The following is a 17345-nucleotide window of genomic DNA, read 5'->3' as shown; positions in this document are numbered from 1 at the left end:
GGCCTCCAACAACTGCAAAAGAACTCCAGATGCATGTGCCCCTTTGTGCATCTGGCTAACATGGGTCCTGGGGAATTGAACCTGGTCCTTTGGCTTTGCAGGCAAATGCCTTAACTGCTAAGCAATCTCTCCAGCCCTATTTTTACTTTTATTTATTTATTAGAGACAGAGAGAAGGAGGGAGAAAGAGAGATAGAGATAGAGAGAGAGAATGGGCATGCCAGGGCCTCTAGCCACTGCAAACAAACTCCAGGTATATGCGCCACCTTGTGCATTTGGCTTACGTGGTGCCTGGAGAATTGAACCTGGGTCCTTAGGCTTCACAGGCAAGTGCTTTAACCACTGAGTAATCTCTCCAGTCCCTTCTTATTCCCCTCTAGTCACAGGTCTACCCACTTTCTGTCTTTACGGCTGGCTTTTCCAGAATGTCACATTATGAAATCCATATGGCTAGGATCTCCTAAGCTTGACTTCTTTCATTTTTTTTTTTAAATTATGCCTTTAAGACCCAGCTGTGTCTCCAGGGACATGGTTGACACTTTGTAGACTGGTGGCCTCAGGGAAAACAGAGTGGGGCTGTCACTGGGGACGCTGGAGCAGCTCAGCCTGGTCACAGACAGAGCAACACGGGCCCAGGAGCCTCTGACAGTCTCATGTTCCTCATTGACTTGAGGGTGACAATCAGTGTGTCTTTACAGCAGTTGATGGGCGGTGGTGGGTGCTCGTGGCTGCGTGGAGCAGAGATCTGACAAGAGGGGGCGCAGGGAGTGTTGGAGGCCTCAGAAAGTAGGAGGGTAATGGAGCAGGAAGGTGGGGGTTCTGTTACCGTGTCTCCTATCAACAGGACAAGGGGTAAAAGGGCATCTTTCCTGGGGTGATGTCATTTTTCAAGGAGAAAACAGCTCTTCCCTCACAGTCCTTCTAGGGTCTCACTGGCAGCCTCATGTCCCGTGCCATCTCTAGGTCTGTCACTGGCCAGCCAAAGGGGACTACCACCAGACAATAGATATAGGTCAGCCTTCACGCTGGGCTCTCCGGGCCAGGGAGGGAAGGTGCCTGCTGGTTGGGAAGCAGCTTGGTGACCTATGAGGATGATGGTAAGGTGGTTCTAGGCACAAAGGACCTAGGAAGGAGGGAAATGGCTCACTCCTGCTGCCGGCCAGCTCTCTCTCCTGCTACTTGGTTTAGATAGGACAAACATTATTTATGGGAACAAGAGAATAATTAGGGGGACCTTTGCATGCTTGTGGTCCACCCCCACATTCTTCTTGCCCTCTTTTCCCCCATGCATCTATCAACCTATCTCTTCATCCTGCCTCCCCAACGTTGTATCTTCTTCCTCTTTCCATTATTCCTTCCCATCCAACTCTCCATCCTTGCCTCTCTCCTATCTCCGGCCATCCCTCAAGCCACCATTCCATTCTTTCATGCATCTCTCATCCTTCAATCTCACTATCCTTCTGTTCATCTCCCTTCCATTCTTGCATTCCTTCATCCCTCCATCTCCCCAACCTTCCATCTTTTCCATCCCTCCCATCCATCTTTCTATCCTTCCATGCCCATCTCTACCTTTTTGTTCATTCCTCCCTCACCAATCTCTCCATCCTTAATCCCTCTACCCACTCATCAATCTATTGTCCCATTCTTCCATTTATCTCTCCCCACCCATCTCTTCGTTCCTCCATGTCTCTGTCCTTTTATCTGTCCATCCCTCCACCCACCCATCAATCCATCTTTCCATTCACCCCTCATCCATGTACCACTCCATCCCTCCATGTCTCCATCCCTTCTTCCAAGTAACAACTGAGAAGACACTGTGGATGGGTCCCGTGCTTGCTCCTGAGGAGTAGAGTGGAGTGAGTCTTGTGCTTAGGACCATGACTAGGGCATCACCTACTCTTAGAATGGAGGAATGGCTTCAAAAGGCCCTTGCAAGGTTTGACCTAGAATCAGCACTTTACTACCTCTGGGTAACCAACTGCCTTTTGGTCTTCATCTTAAGAATCAAGCCATGGGACTGGAGAGATGGCTTAGCCGTTATGCACTTGCTTATGAAGCCTAAGGACCCTGGTTCGAGGCTTGATTCCCCAGGACCCACATAAACCAGATGCACAAGGGGGGGGTGTGTGCATGCATCTGGAGTTTGTTTGCAGTGGCTAGAGGCCCTGGTGCGCCCATTATCTCTCTCTCTCTCTCTATCTGCCTCTTTCTCTGTCTGTCTGTTGCTCTCAAAAAATAAAAATAAAATAAAATAAATAAAAAAGAATCAAGCCATACAGGCCCCTCCTTCCTTCAACAGCCTCCGCCTCTGATCGGTTTGCTTTTCTCCATTTTGTTGTGTTCAGCTAAAGCCCATCTTAGCCAGAGCAGCAGGAACATTGCTTTGGGATTGTTGCAGTCAGGTTCACATTGCTGACAGAAAACACCCGACCAAGAGCAGTTTGGGGGTGGGGGGGAGAAGGTTTGTTTTGGCTTACAGACTTGAGGGGAAAATGATGGCATGAACAGAGGGTGGACATCACCTCCTGGTCAATGTCATGTGGACAATAGCAACAGGAGAGTGTGCCAAACATCGACAAGAGGAAGCTGGCTATAACACCCATAACCCACCCCACAAAATACACAGCCTCCAGGAGGCTTTAATTCCCAAATTGCCATCAGCTGGGGACCTAGCATTCAGCGCACCTAAGTTTATGGGGAAACACTTGAATCAAACCACCACATTCCACCCCTGATGAACTGATAACCATACATCATGTAAAATCCAATGCATTTAGCCCAATGTTAAAAGCCCCCATAGTGTTCATTGATCCCAATGATGTTCAAACATCTTCATAGTCCAAGGTCTTTTAACTGAGCCATAATATCAAAAAACAAACAAACAGCCGGGCATGGTGGTGCATGCCTTTAATCCCAGCACTAAGGAGGCAGAGGTAGGAGGATCACTGTGAGTTTGAGGCCACCCTGAGACTCCATAGTGAATTCCAGGTCAGCCTGGGCTAGAGTGAGACCCTACCTTGAAAAGCCAAAACAAACAAACAAACAAACAAACAACCCATAATGGCACAGAATAAACATTTATACTGCAAAAGATGGGATTAGGTGTAGCAAAGAAATATTCAACAAATACAAGATTTAAACAGGGCAAACATCAAACTCTGTAGCTCCAACTCCAACAACTCTTAACCAGCGACAAGTCTCCAAGTCAATTCTAACCAGAGACAAGTCTCTGGAGTTCCAATTCTGCCCCTCCAGCTAGGCTACTCACAGTCCTGGAAAACTTTATCTGGTGCCAGCAGCTCTCCTTGGCAGCCATCCCATAGTCCTGGCATCTCCACTGGGTCTCTACTGCAACCCACAGTTCATCTTCATGGCTCCATTGGGCTTCATGCAGGTAATTGAACAAGCCTACTTCACACTGCCCATGGCCATTTCCAAAATACAAAACTGTTGCGAATTCAACGACCCTCTCTTTCCTGCATTTGTTATTGTGGTGGTTTGATTCAGGTGTCCCCCATAAACTTAGGTGTTCTGGATGCTAGGCTCCCCAGCTGATGGCAATTAGAAATTAAAGCCTCCTTCAAAGGGGAAAGTGGGGGAGGGAGGGAGGGAATTAGCATGGGATATTGTTTATAATTACATAAGTGTCAATAAAAAAATTAAAAAATAAATGAAAATAAAAGAAAAAAGAAATTAAAGCCTCCTGGAGGTGGTGTATTATTGCAGGCAGGCTTATGGGTTATAGCCAGTTTTCCCATGCCAGTGTTTGGCACACTCTCCTATTATTACCTTATGTTGGCCAGGGGTGATGTCCACCCTTTGCTGATCAGAATAGTCCATCAAGCTGTACTTACAGCACTGCCATGCATCTCTTAGGCCAAGATTTTAAATTCTTCCACATTCTTTCCTCAAAAATTAGCTCCAAAAGACCAAAAGCCACATACATAGCCAGGTGTCTACCAGCAATGACCCCTCTCTCAGTACCAATTTTACTGTTGCAGTCAGGTTCACCTTTCTGGCAGAAAACACCCAACCGTGAGCAATTTGTGGGAATAAAGGGTTTATTTTGGTTGTTAGACTCAAGGGGAAGCTCCATGATGTCAGGGGAAAATGATGGTATGAGCAGAGGGTGGACAAGTGCAATAGGAGAGTGTGCCAGACATTGGCAAGGGGAAGCTGGCCATAACACCCATACCTCACCCCCAACAGTACACTGCCTTCAGGAGGCCTTCATTCCCAAATTGCCAACAGCTGGGGAATCTAGCATTCAAGGAACCTCAGTTTATGGGGGGCACCTGAATCAAACCACGGCAGGGGCTCTGCTCTGGTTTATGGAGAAGCAGGCTGCCAGGGACTGATGGACTGGGAGTGGAATTCACTCACCTTGTTTTTTTTTCTTGTTGCCAGATTTTTTGGATGGATATGACACATCACATAGGGCTGTGGCCAAAAGCCTCAAGCTTTGGCCCATAATCATCTGGGTTGATATCATTCAAGGATTATTGAGCCCAAATGACATGCCTCGTTGACTAATCTCCTTGTTAACAACACTGATTTAGAATTTTTTTTTTCACAAAAAAAGATTTTTTTTTTTTTTTCCTGCAATGGAATTTTCCAGTGTCGAGGGAATTGCCTTGGCCACCCCCCACCGCTGGATGCTAGCTGGAGTAGTGAGGGGCGGCAGCGGCAGCTTTCCCACAGACATCTGGCAGAGCTGGGAAGGAGGGTGAGTGAGATGTCACATTACATCATGCAGGAAGCAGTAGGTGTGTCTTCGTGGTGTCCCCGTTCCAACATATTTTAGTTATGAAGCGCCTGGGAGAAGCTGAGCCCCTGCCAACCGAAACCAGGAGAGCTCGGGAAATGGGCATCGGGGGTTCTAGCAATTTTAAGAATGCAGGACGTAGGCCTGGTGGGAAGAGCGCTTGCCATGCAAGTATGAGGATGTGAGTTCGATTCCCCAGGGCACGTGGTGGCGTGCACCTATTATCCCACTTGGGAGGGGGGATACAGGAGTAGTATCCCTTGGGACTCTCCAGATAGCTAGTCTTAGCTGAAGCAGTGAGCTCTAGGTTCAGCAAGAGACATGGTCTCAAGAAATGAATGCGGCGAGTGAGAAAGAAACTAGACTTTGACCCCGATCTGTACATGAATATATACTTGCACATGCATACATGTGGGCTCACACACATGCATGCGTACCACACACACACACATACACAAAATTAAAAAAAAAAAAAAAGAAATACTATAAACGTTAGATCAGATAACAGCAAGTGGGGCAAGAAGGACGGCCGGGCACGGGCCAGCGAAGGGCAGGCGCTGTTCCTGAGCACTGACCTAGGTATCCTATATGCTGCGATGCCTCCCCCCTTTCTGGGAGTTTATAGGGTGGTCAGAGCATGGCAGATTGCTTCAGAACAATGAGCCTCTCTCCTGTTGTGTAGGGGTGGCCCTGGGCTCAAACAATAGCTTGCCAGCCCCCTCCTGCTGCCCACTGCCTGAGACAGATGCCCAGGAGCTTCTGCGAGTGCCCCTGAGGTGACCCTGGGGGCTGCCCTGTCACTTCATGGAGGAGCACTAGTGAGGGAGGGAGGCAAACAATGGGGGCCTCATGCCAGGCTCCGGCCTCCGGCACGGGCCCAGGCTCCCCAGGGACCGCATGGCCTGGCAGGTGCTGTCATTGTCCTCGGGGCACGGGGGCCTTCCCGAGGGGATTGGTTTGGAGGCAGGGCACTGGTCAGGATGAGGCAGGAGAGGCTGGGCTGGCTGGGGGCATTTCGTTCTCTAAGAGCACCAAGGAACTGATTCCGCCGGCTCTATTCATCTCTGCTGGGCCAGACTAGCCTTGTGCATGGCCCTGAAAAGTGTCTTCCAGAAAAGCAATGAATACTGAGCAGCTTCCAGTAGCCTGGAGTCTCTATCTGATTGTGGGACCAGCTCTGCTCCCAGAGTGGACATGTCTTCTTGATTGGGGGCGTTTGCAGCGGGGCTCTCAGCTTAGGGACAGAGCGTCAGCTTAAAGACTTGGCCTGGGAGGAAATTCATGCCAAGTACCTCAGTGGAGGCATCCTCCTGGGAGGAGCAGAGACCACCGTGCAGACGTGTGTGCGCACATGCATGTGTATGCGCTGTATCCATGCCTGTGTACACCTGAGTGCACGTCAGAGCACGCCCGGGAGCTGGCATACAGGTGTGTGCTTGTGTTTGTCTGTCCCGAACGTATTTTCCCTGATCTTTACAACCTATGGGAACAGGCATTGTTACCTTGACTTGTTAAAAAAATATATTTTACTGGGCAGGACAGATGGCTTAAGCAGTTAAGGTGCTTGCCTGCAAAGCCAAAGGACCCAGGTTCTATTCCCCAGGACCCACATGCATTTGGAGTTCATCTGCAGCAGCTCTGGAGGCCCTGCCATGCCCATTCTCTCTGTCTCTGTGTCTCTCTCTCTCACTGCCTATTTCTCTCTCTCTCAAATAAATAAATAAAATAAAATATTTATTTGAAAGAGAGAGAGGGAGGGAGAGAATGGGCACGCCAGGGCCTCTAACCACTGCACACGAACCCCAGAGGCATGCACCACCTTGTGTATCTGGCTAATGTAGGTCCTGGGGAATTGAACCTGGGTCATTAGGCTTCTCAGTTAAGTGCCTTAATCACCAAGCCATCTCTCCAGCCTATACCTTGACTTTTGATTAAAAACAAAACAAAACAAAACAAAACAAAACAAAACAAAACAAAATCATAGGCACTGAAAGACATGTGACCCAACTCTTCCAGCAATCTGGAGCCAGTCAAGGTCAGATTAGCTTCAAGGACGTAACTTAGCCATGCCAGGGATGGCCAGCACCAGGTGATCACTTCTTTGGATATGATCACTTTTGGAGTAATCTGTTTGTTTTTTTTCTTCTGATTAAAATAAAATTGTGTGTGTGTGTACACATGGGTGAGTGCACGTGTGGGTGGTGTGCATGTACATGTGTGTACATGTGTGTGCCTGTGTGGAAGCTGGAGGTTGATGTTGGGTGTCCTTCCCAATCACTTTCCACCTTATTTGCTGAGACAAGACCTCTCACTTGAACCCAGGGCTGGCTGCTTCCACTAGTCTAGCGAGTTGGCTTGACCCAGGAATCTTCTGTCTCCACCTCCCAAGTGCTGGGATTACAGACAGCCTGTCACACATGCATCTAGCACGTTTATGGGTACTGAGGATCCAAACTCTGGTTCTCTTGCTTGTACGGCAAGGGCTCGAGCCACTGAGCTATCTTACCAGACCATCTTTCCTCTTCTTTTTTGGAGTCAAGGCCTCACGGAGCCCAGACTGGCCTGGAATTTGCTATGTAGTGGAGGGTGACCTTGAACTTCTGATCCTTTTGCCTCCACCTCCTGAGTGTTGGCGTGAGCCACCTCACTCCTCATTTATGTGGTGTTGGGGATCAAACCCAGGGCCTTGTGCATGGGATGTGAACATTCTACTCACTGAGCCACGTCCCCAGCCCATGGTTCATTCTTTTTTGTTATTTTATTTTATTTTGAGAAAGAGAGAGAATTGGCATGCCAGGGCCTCAGCCACTGTAATTAAACGCCACATGCTTGCGCCACTTAGTGGGCATGTGCGACCTTGTGCTTGCCTCACCTTTGTGAGTGTGGCTTAATGTGGGATCTGGAGAGTAGAACATGGGTCCTTAGGCTTCGCAGGCAAGCGCCTTAGCCGCTAAGCCATCTCTCCAGCCCCCACGATCCAGTCTTTGGCCGTGAACATTCTCCCAACCTGGACCCACTGCCTGTGTCCGAGTCAGGGGTGACGGGTTGGCTGCTGGCCTCTGGCAGCCCGTTTTGTTGTCCACAGACATCTTCCGCAAGCACACGTCAGAGTCCGCTAAGTCCTTGGGACCACCCTAGGCCGAGGAGGAGAGAAGTGACGAGTCAGATGTGGCATCTGCACTCACCCCCCTCTCCTGTGTAAAGCAGATATTGGGACTATGTCTCGGGGTGTCTTGCGTATGACTAAGCACCCGCTGTGAGGTGCAGGGAGCAGCGTGGGAATTTACACGGCATTCCTCATCTCGCCAGAGAGCAGGGCTGTGAGAGGCTGGGCTCTCTCCACTGTGGCTGGCGCAGGGAAGGCTCATGCTGAATGTTCCGGAGATGCCAGCCCGGGGGACTGTGGGGAGGGTGATGTAGTGATCTTCCCGGTGGCTTCTCGGAGGCTCTTGCTCCTGCTGTATTCTGTCCTGGAGAGGCTCTGGCTGGTTCCTTGTTGTCTTTTCAGCCCTGATTGCTCAGCTGCCCTGTGGTGCCCGTCGCTCGGGCCCTCCCTCCCGGATTTTCAAACACGCGTGAGGCCCAGGCCCAGCCTGTGGCCAGCAGCTGTGACGGTGGCCCTGTCGACGCAGCGGTTTCCCCTGGGACCCTGAGCGTGGCATTTGCACTGGGCTTGGGCTTTTCCCTCCGAACTTCTCGCTCCTCACTGTGGATTGCTAGCCCAAGCTCCTTGCTGTGCTATTTCGAGGAGGCTCATGAGGGGGTGAGACACACAGGGCTCACTTGTGTAACATTGGTTGGGGCACAACTAGCCATGACTCCAGACTATGCAAGTGGCCACTTGATGTCCCTTTGGGTTTGGAATCACAGGAAAGTGGCATTGTAAGATGGGAGAGGGGCTGGGGCGATGGCTCAGTCGGGAAAGCGCTTGCTGTGTGGGCGTGAGGACGTGAGTGTGGATTGCTACTGTGCACATCAACACTAGGCAGGTGTGGCGGCCCTTCTGTAATCCCAGAGGGAGGTGGAGACAAGGAGGACTCTTTAGGGGCAAACTGGCTAGCTAAATTAACCAAACCAGTGAGCTCTGAGTTCAAGTGAGAGACCCTGCCTTAATAGATCAGGCGGCGTGTGATCAAGTAAGATATGTGGTGTCAGCCCACCCTCTAGCACATACATGTGCATATGCACGTGCACTCACAAACATACGCATGCAAAAATAACAGACTGGAAGGGCTGCTTGGCCCCTTAGTGCACACACACTGCCGTCCCCAGAGAGTGGGGACAGCCAGCTTAGGACTCTCTGACCTCTGCTCCGTGTGTGCGTCAGGTTCCTGGGTCAGTGTGTACACAGCCTTGGTTTGGACCTGGATCAAAGCTGATAATTTCCTGGCAATTTCCACCTTGCTCACTTAGGATCATGATGACGTGATGGGGTGGACTGTTCATGGGCATTTGGCCCATCGTACAGATGGTGAGACTGACGCTTGAAAGAAGGCAGAGCTCGCTTGAGGTTACACATTCATTCTGGGCATGTCGGGTCTGGCATCTTCTGCATCTGGGCCCACAAGGGTGTCTCAGAAGGGTGGTACCTAGAGGGGGCTCTCAGCAAGGCTGGATGGGTGCTGGGCCATGCAAGAGGATTTGTTCGGTTAGGTCTGGGCTGGACAAGGACCAAGGTCAGTAGAAAGGGAGGAAGATTGTCTCTTCCAGTGCCTGGCCCATCTTCTCCTCTGCCCTGTCATGGATACTGTGAGGGATTCTGTTTGGTTTGACTGTCATGGGGACATCACCCAATTCCAGTCCCACGTCTGGGATGAGGGACAATTCCCTTGTCTGGAGCACTGGAGGCCATTGTTTGGGCCGAAGAGAAGCTGGCTTGGTTTCAAGGCAACCTCAGTGTCACTGAGAAGGGGTCCTCTTCCCTTCCTGGTATTAATGATGGCTGAAACACACTGAACCAAGGGCCACTGAGACCCAGGGGATCTCCCTGGCTGAGGCAGAAGGAACCACCTCTGAGAGCAGAGCCTGTCAGCCTGAGGCCCTAGAGAGACCAATGGAGAAACAGCCGTGGGCTCTCGAGTGCCAGAGCTCAACCCCAGTGCCAAGTGGCAGGACTTGGGTTCCCTAGCATCAGCCTCCTTATTGGGACAATGGGGGCCAGGTCAGTGGTGATAAAAGTTCCTTCACTTGCTGGAGTCATTTGGCTGTGGGCTGCAGAGCCGGCTCAGTGGGTAAAGTGTTTGCCTTGAGGACCTGAATTTGGGCCCCAGAAACCATATAAAAATGCTGGTGTACTAATGTCCCTGTCATCCCAGGGCTGAGGAGATTGAGACAGACGGCTCCTCAGGGCTGGCTGGAGAGCCAGTGTAGCCTAATTGGTGAGTTCCAGGCCAATGAGGGCGCTTGTCTCCAAAGGTATGGAAGGCATTCCTCAGGTGGATGCCTGGGGCTCCTCTGACCCACGTATGCATACCTATGCATGCACAGTCACACGTATATGCGTCAGCATGGACATGGATGTGCATCTCTAGCCTACACACATACACGTGTGCACCAGCACACATGTGAACATGCATACACACATGCACAGACACATACGTTAAAAAAATAAGAAAATAGGGCTGGGAAGATGGGTAAAAATACTTGCCGTGTAAGCATGATGACCTGAGTTTAGATCCCTAGAACCCACATAAGACGGGACAGAGGCTTTGCAGCTGGAGCCCCAGCACTCCTGCAGAGAGGTGAGAGGCAGACACACTGTTTCTTAATCCTCTCTGGTCTGACAGAGGGAGAAAGAGGCAGAGATATATATAGAGAGAATGGGCGCGCCAGGGCCTCCAGCTCCTGCAAACGAACTCCAGATGCGTGCGCCCCCTTGTGCATCTGGCTGATATGGGTCCTGGGGAATTGAGCCTTAAACCAGGGTCCTTAGGCTTCACAGGCAAATGCTTAACTGCTAAGCCATCTCTCCAGTATGTCTAATCTTTTAAAAAAATGAATATTTTATTTATTTGATAGAGAGAGAGAGAGAGAGAGAAAGAAAGAGAGAATGGGCACACCAGGACCTCCAGCTGCTGCAAACGAACTCTAGACTCATGCGCCACCTTGTGCATTTGGATTACATGAGTCCTGGGAACTCGAACCCGGGTCTTTTGACTTTTCAGGCAAGCACTTTAACTGCTAAGCCCTATGTCTGATCTTTTACTTGTGTGTGTAACTGCTTCAGCCTTTTCCTAGATATCAATTTTCCCTACATAAACCTCACAAATTATGATTCCTCCCTAAATAAACACAGTAATTTACAATTTAAATAAATAAATAAATAAATAAATTTAAAATATGGCTTAGCGGATAAGGCACTTGCTGGTGAAGACTGAGAACTGTTCAAATCTCCAGTTCCCATGTAGCCATATGCATGGTGAAGCAAGCGTGCAATGCTTCACATGCACACAAGGGGGCGCATGCATTTGGCATTCATTTGCAGTGGCTGAGGCCCTGTTGCGCCCATTCCTTCTCTCTCTCTCACACACACACACATCCCCCACCTTTCAAAAACAATCATTTGACCATTCTGTTGGGATGCTGGGTCAGTCTGTACAGGGGCAATTGCTTTGACCTTGGAGTGAGGGGCCCTGCTGGACAGGTTTTTTTTTCTTTTTTTTTGAGGTAGGGTTTCACTCTAGGCCAGGCTGACCTGGAATTCACTATGTAGTCTCAGTGTGGCATTGAACTCATGGCAATCCTCCTACCTCTGCCTCCTGAGTGCTGGGATTAAAGGCGTGCGCCACCATGCCCGGCTGGTTTTTTTTGGTTCAAGTGACCCACTCCAGTGTGGCTGGTCATGAGGACACTGGCACACACTGCCATCTCTGTCCCTCTGTGGGGTTTAAAGCGGGACCGGAAGCTGTTCCACCGCTTCCAGGCCCGCCTGGAACCCAGTCATCTGCCACCCTCCGGGCCGCTGCCCCCCCACCTCTGGACAGGGTTCTTTGGCGGGGGGGCAGGGGGGCACTGAATCTGTCATGAAGGAAGGGGGTGAACTCCCTCGTACTTTCTGTGGTTTCCCCTCTGGCAGGAACAGGTTAAGTTCTGGGCCCTGTGGGTTGTGGGCTTGGTGAGGCAGACATCTCCAAGGCAGGAGGCAATGCTATCCCCTCTACCTCCATTCTCCAAGTGGGCACCTCATGATATCAATAGTAACTGGCTGGGGCTGCAGTGTCGCTGTGGTGATGCCAAGTTACCTGCCAGGATTACATCTCTGCTCTGTTGGGGTTGTCTCCTATCTGCTCATTCCAGTGTGGTGAGGAGGAACTGGCCTCTGGGCTCTTTCCTCTTCCTGTGGTCTGCTCGCTAAGCTAGGACTCAATGCTACTGAAGGGCTGGCTTCCCAAGGCCAGAGACAGAGCTAGAAGGCCCAACGCTAAGGATGGCAGGTCTACACATGCAGTCGAGCCAGTGCCAACTAGCTGGCCCCATGGAGCCCGCTTGGTGGCGGCTCCCAGGTCTGTGAGACATTTGTCCCCCTCTTATCCCGACTGACTATGATGAGTGAGCTTTCGGTAGATATGACAGCCAGTGGGGGGGGGTCCCTGGCCCCTGTCCACGTCTCCACACTTGACTCGCTCGGAGTTCACTGGCCCGAAATAATGTCCCCAACACAAGTCAGCGGACAGAACATTCGGGGTGGACGCTTCGCTTTCTCCCCCTTCCTCTTTGAGACATTACACATGCCTTGCTGCGTCTCTTCCCCACTCCTCTGACAGCTGTGGAGAAATAAAGAAGATTCAGTTTGAACTTAAAAAGCCGGGGCTTAATTTATGTCCCGCATCTTTGTCTGTCCAGCCCTTTTTCCTCTTCCGATGGAAAGGCCCCAGGGAGGGGAGCCGGAGGCTGGGCCACCCCACGTGGCCCCACGCTGCCAGGCCCTTAATAGGGGCGCCCAGTGGCCAACAGGGAGGGGAGTTTTCAGATGGAAATGGGGCAAAACAATGCGGTCATCTGTCCCGCAATCTGTTTTGAAGGGGAAGAAAGAGTGGCAGAGGGGAGAGAGCCCGTTGGTACCGGGGGAGGCTCCTTTCGGGGCATTTGATAGGGACAGACAGATGTCATGAATACTGATGTGGGACAGCCGGTCTGCAGGGACTCTCGTCAGTCAGAGCAGAAGACAGTGTGTTGTGACCAGGAGCTCGGCCGATGGTGGCCTGAGTTCCCCAGCTCTTCTCTCCTCTGCTCCCCGTCCCCTCCCTTGCTTTCTCCTTCCTTCCTGCCTTTCTCTTCTTCCTTTTCCTTCCTTCTTTCCTTTCTCCATTTCTCCCTTCCCTTCCCCTCGTTTCCCCTTCTCTTCCCTTCCCTTTCCTTCCCCTTCCTTCCTCCTTCCCTCCCTCCTCTCCTGTTTGGGTCCTATCTGAGAAGCTGTTTTCTCTTTAGGATAAGGGTGTAGAGGAGCTGGGATAAGAGCACCCCTGCTGCTTTTCAGCCCTGGGGCTCAGGGGCCTGTCACGCCCCCTCCTTCCATGCCTGTCTCAGTTACCATCCTGGACCTGTAAGGGAGCACCTTTCTGGAACCACGGGCTGCCATCAGCACTTCCCAGCATCTCTGGCCTGAGGTCACAGCGCGCTAACTGAAGGCTGCAGTGGCATGTGACCAGCACATAGTAAGCCCCTACTGTATGCCAGTGGCATGTGACCAGCACATAGTAAACCCCTACTGTATGCCAGAGGCCAGGACAACCCGGCAGCTGAGACAACCTGACTGTCTTCATCTCCCAGCGCCCCTGCCGAGGGTAGGGGCAGACAGGCCAGGGTGGGCACCCTCTGCAGAGACCTCTACTAGAGGCCCAAGCACGGGGTAGATCCTGGCTTCTTATCTTGCCGAGGGGACCTCCTACTATCCCTGTGAGATTGGTGGGACAGGTCCAGGCCTGCTATTGGACAGATAAGGAAACTGAGGCCCAGAGGCATGGAAGGAGAGCACAAAAGGAGCCATCATGACTGGCCTTTGGCCCCGTGCCACCTAGGTGTAGGGAGTAACCCTGCCATGGTGCTCAGGCAAGCTGGTCTGTGAGGACGCTGAGCGAAGCCCAGCTGTGATGGTCACAGCTGCCCCGCCTCTCTCAGCAAGGCTCTCGGGGTGGGCATGGTGATGTTAGTTGGGATTTGTTTTAAGGCTGAACACCCGACTGTAAGGAGAGGTGCACTCACCTGCATAGAGAAGAGTGCTCGTCCATCACAGAGACTTCTAGTGAACTACTAAAGAGTGGGCTTCACCTCAACAACCCCCCACCCAGGTTTTCAGAAACCTGTGGCCTGGCCTCCCTGCTTCCTAAGGCCAGCCAGCAGCCAGGCAGTGGCTTTTTTTTTTTTTTTCCCAGATCTTACGTTCCACTGGATTGGTCCTCACGTGGAGGGACACGCATGCACTGCTGCCTAGAACATCGGGCTGTGGGAGGCCCGGGCTGCCGCCAGGGACAAGCTCAGGCTGGCCGGAGCCCTACTTCTCCATCTGGGAGGGGCCCCTGTGAGTTTCTGCACCCTTGGAATTCCTAAAAGTAGAATAGCTGGTCACCGAGGATGTGTGGGTCTGGGCCATGAGTTCACGTGCCAAAACTCCGTACAATATACAGGGGTTACCACGGACCTCACTGCTTGTACCTCCTCTAAATGGCACCGCCATTCTTTTGCAATTCCACCAGCTTGCTGATTGAAGAATGATTTTTCACTTCTCTGTGCTTTAAGTTGCATCTCATTGATGACTGGCAAAATTGAACAGTGTGTGACTCCACTTTCCTATTATGAATTCTTTTGCTCATTTGCCTACTGTTTATTTATTTGCAAGGAGAGACAGAGACGGAGAGAGAATGAATGGGTGCTCTGGGATCTCTAGCCATTGCAAACAAACTCCAGAAGCATGCGCCACCATGTGCATCTGGTTTTATGTGGGTACTGAGGAATTGAACCGTGGTCATTAAGCTTTGCAGGCAAGCGCCTTAACTGCTGAGCTATCTTTCCAGCCCCTTATTATTGTTTCCTTCCTTCCTTCTTTTTTTTTTTTTTAAGGATTCACAAGAGCTCTTTGCATATTCAAGATATTGAAAGAAGGGGTCAGCGCTCTTTTCTGCTGGGAGCAAACAGAGATTTCCTCCCTTTCTCAAAGCTAGCTGATATTTAAATATCTGGCTGCCGATTTTTTTTTTCCTCAACAGCTTGTATACTTTTCCTTACATTTTGCAGCTATCTGGGCAGACTCTCTAAAGCCAAGGGCCCCAGTATAAGCACCTTTGTGGGACCCAGTGGAAAAGAAAGCATGTCTGACTCCATGTTCTCTGGCTAGGGCATGGGAGGGAGGGACCCAAGCACAGTCTCCTCACTGACACACATCCCTGCTCCCTACCAAACACACAGCCACCTCTTTGGGGACAAACAGATTTTTCAAACACAGTTTGTCAAATGTGCACATTTTTTTTTTAAGGACAGATGCAAATTTTTTTTTTTTTTAAACTCGGTTTGGAGGAAAATAAATGAGTCCTTGCCAGGGCTTCAGTAAATCTTTACATGGCTACAAGGGTGAGTTTGGGGTTTGATGAAGGGCCCAGTGTGTGGCTTATGAAAGCTCCTCGGTGACAGCATCCTGGCCTCCCTTTCTTCCCCTCCTCCACCTCCAACCCAAGTTCAAATTAGACATTAATGTGTAAGACAAAAGGACCTTTGGGCATTCCTTCCTCTCTCCCCAGAGGAAGTCACTCGTGAGATCCTTGTTGTGGTTGGACCCCCATGTGTGGCTGGGATCCATAACTCCCATCCAGGAACCAATCCACTCGCTGAAGTTCCATCCAGGGACTCTAGGACCCCCCGCCCCCCCCCATCAGGACACACAGCGCGACCTTCCTCCGGGGGATTCTCCGTCCTTGCCCGCCATCCCTACAGGTACCTCACAGCGATTCAGGAATCTGCCTCAGCTACCATGGTATGACTTCCATCTAGACTCCCCAAGGCTGAGAGAGGATCTAGGGGCTCAGATCTGTGCCCTTCCTGCCACAGGAGGCCCCCAGGATTGAGGCTGAAGTTTCCCCTCAGCAGCTGGCACCATCCCCATGTTCTTTTCTCATGGGCTCCGTTACATGCGGCCGTGAAGGAGCAGAGGTAGGAAGAGGCCAGCCTGGCACACACAGGACAAGGATCGCTTTACATGCTCCAAAGTCTCTGTTGCCATTCTGTGCGTGGATAGATCAGAAACAGACTGAGGTCAACATGTGTGTTTACGTTAGTTAATACACTGAGTTTATTTTCTTTTTAAGTAAAAGAGACCTCATTACCCTGCTCCTGTACACTGGCATATGGACTTTTGATGTTTGCATTTTGTTCCAAAAGCAGAAAGTGGACACGTGTGAAGGGAACGGAGGGTGCTTACCTGAGTGACACCCTGCAGAGGGACACTCCCCAGGATCGCTAGAGGAGGGGCTGCGAGTGGGGCTGGTGGACCAGGGACAGGGACACTGTGTGCGGGGAGATTTAAGGGTCTGGGGGTGGCCCTTGGATTTTGTTCTGTGCATGTTGAGAGTCACTGAAAACATTTATTTTTCGGTGCTGGGATGGAACCCAGGGCCATGTGCATGCTAGGGCGGTGCTCTACCACTGAGCTACAGGCCCACACTGAAATCTTTGCATGAGACAAGAATGTGTCTCTTTCTGGCCTGGGAGGGGATGAACCCAAAAGGGATATTGGAGGTGGGGCCTTGGGCAGGGCCTTTCATTGTCCCAGCTACCAGGTGGTCCGTGATGCAAGCTGCTAATTTACAAACTTACAGGCTGATTAACTTATGAACCAATTAACTATTCATCCAAACATACAACCAGTCATTCCCTCCTTCCCTGCACCCAGCTATCCATTCATCCGCCCATCTACCCACCCACCTATTGATCCACCCACTAAGCATCCATCCGTCTGCTCACCTATTCAAACAAGCACCTCTAACCACTGAGCTCTATTCACCCGTTCAAAGAACCTCCACCCATCAGTAACTCTTCCCTTCGTCCCTCCCCTCCATTCTTGCCCTTTGTATTGTTCTCATGAACCACCTTCAATCCATGAGTATCTTTGGCAGACTCCAGTGGAGTTGACAGCTCACCCAATTTTCTAAAACCAGCCCTGGGTTGTGGTCCCCAGTGATGTGGACGTCTTGCGCTTATAGACGGTCAACGTCGGGTTGTGTTCTCAGCACACAGGAAGACTGTAAGCATGGCCTTCGCTTCTTTCTAGATGCCATGCATGCCATGGGTAGGAAGAAGCTCATCTGGAGCATAGTCAGGGCTCCAAATTTCTTTGCCCAACCTTTAAATTCTGTCACTGTGACTAGATATGCTAGCCTGGAATGAGGTCTTAGGATCTTCTAGAACTTTCTCCAAGGCCTGATTTTGTCACTCAAGTTTAATACATGAGGATAATTGCCCCAGCAAGGATGCCCCAAGGTGGGAAACTCTACCAGCTTTATTGATATGAAATGAAGACCTAGGGAATTCTTGGCCTCATGCTATCCAACCCACCTAGGAGGAGGCAGCCAGGATTCAAGGCTGGCTCACAGGCT

This window comes from Jaculus jaculus, chromosome 1, assembly GCF_020740685.1.
Source record: "Jaculus jaculus isolate mJacJac1 chromosome 1, mJacJac1.mat.Y.cur, whole genome shotgun sequence".
NCBI lineage: Eukaryota > Metazoa > Chordata > Mammalia > Rodentia > Dipodidae > Jaculus > Jaculus jaculus.
This window is presented reverse-complemented; position numbering follows the sequence as displayed.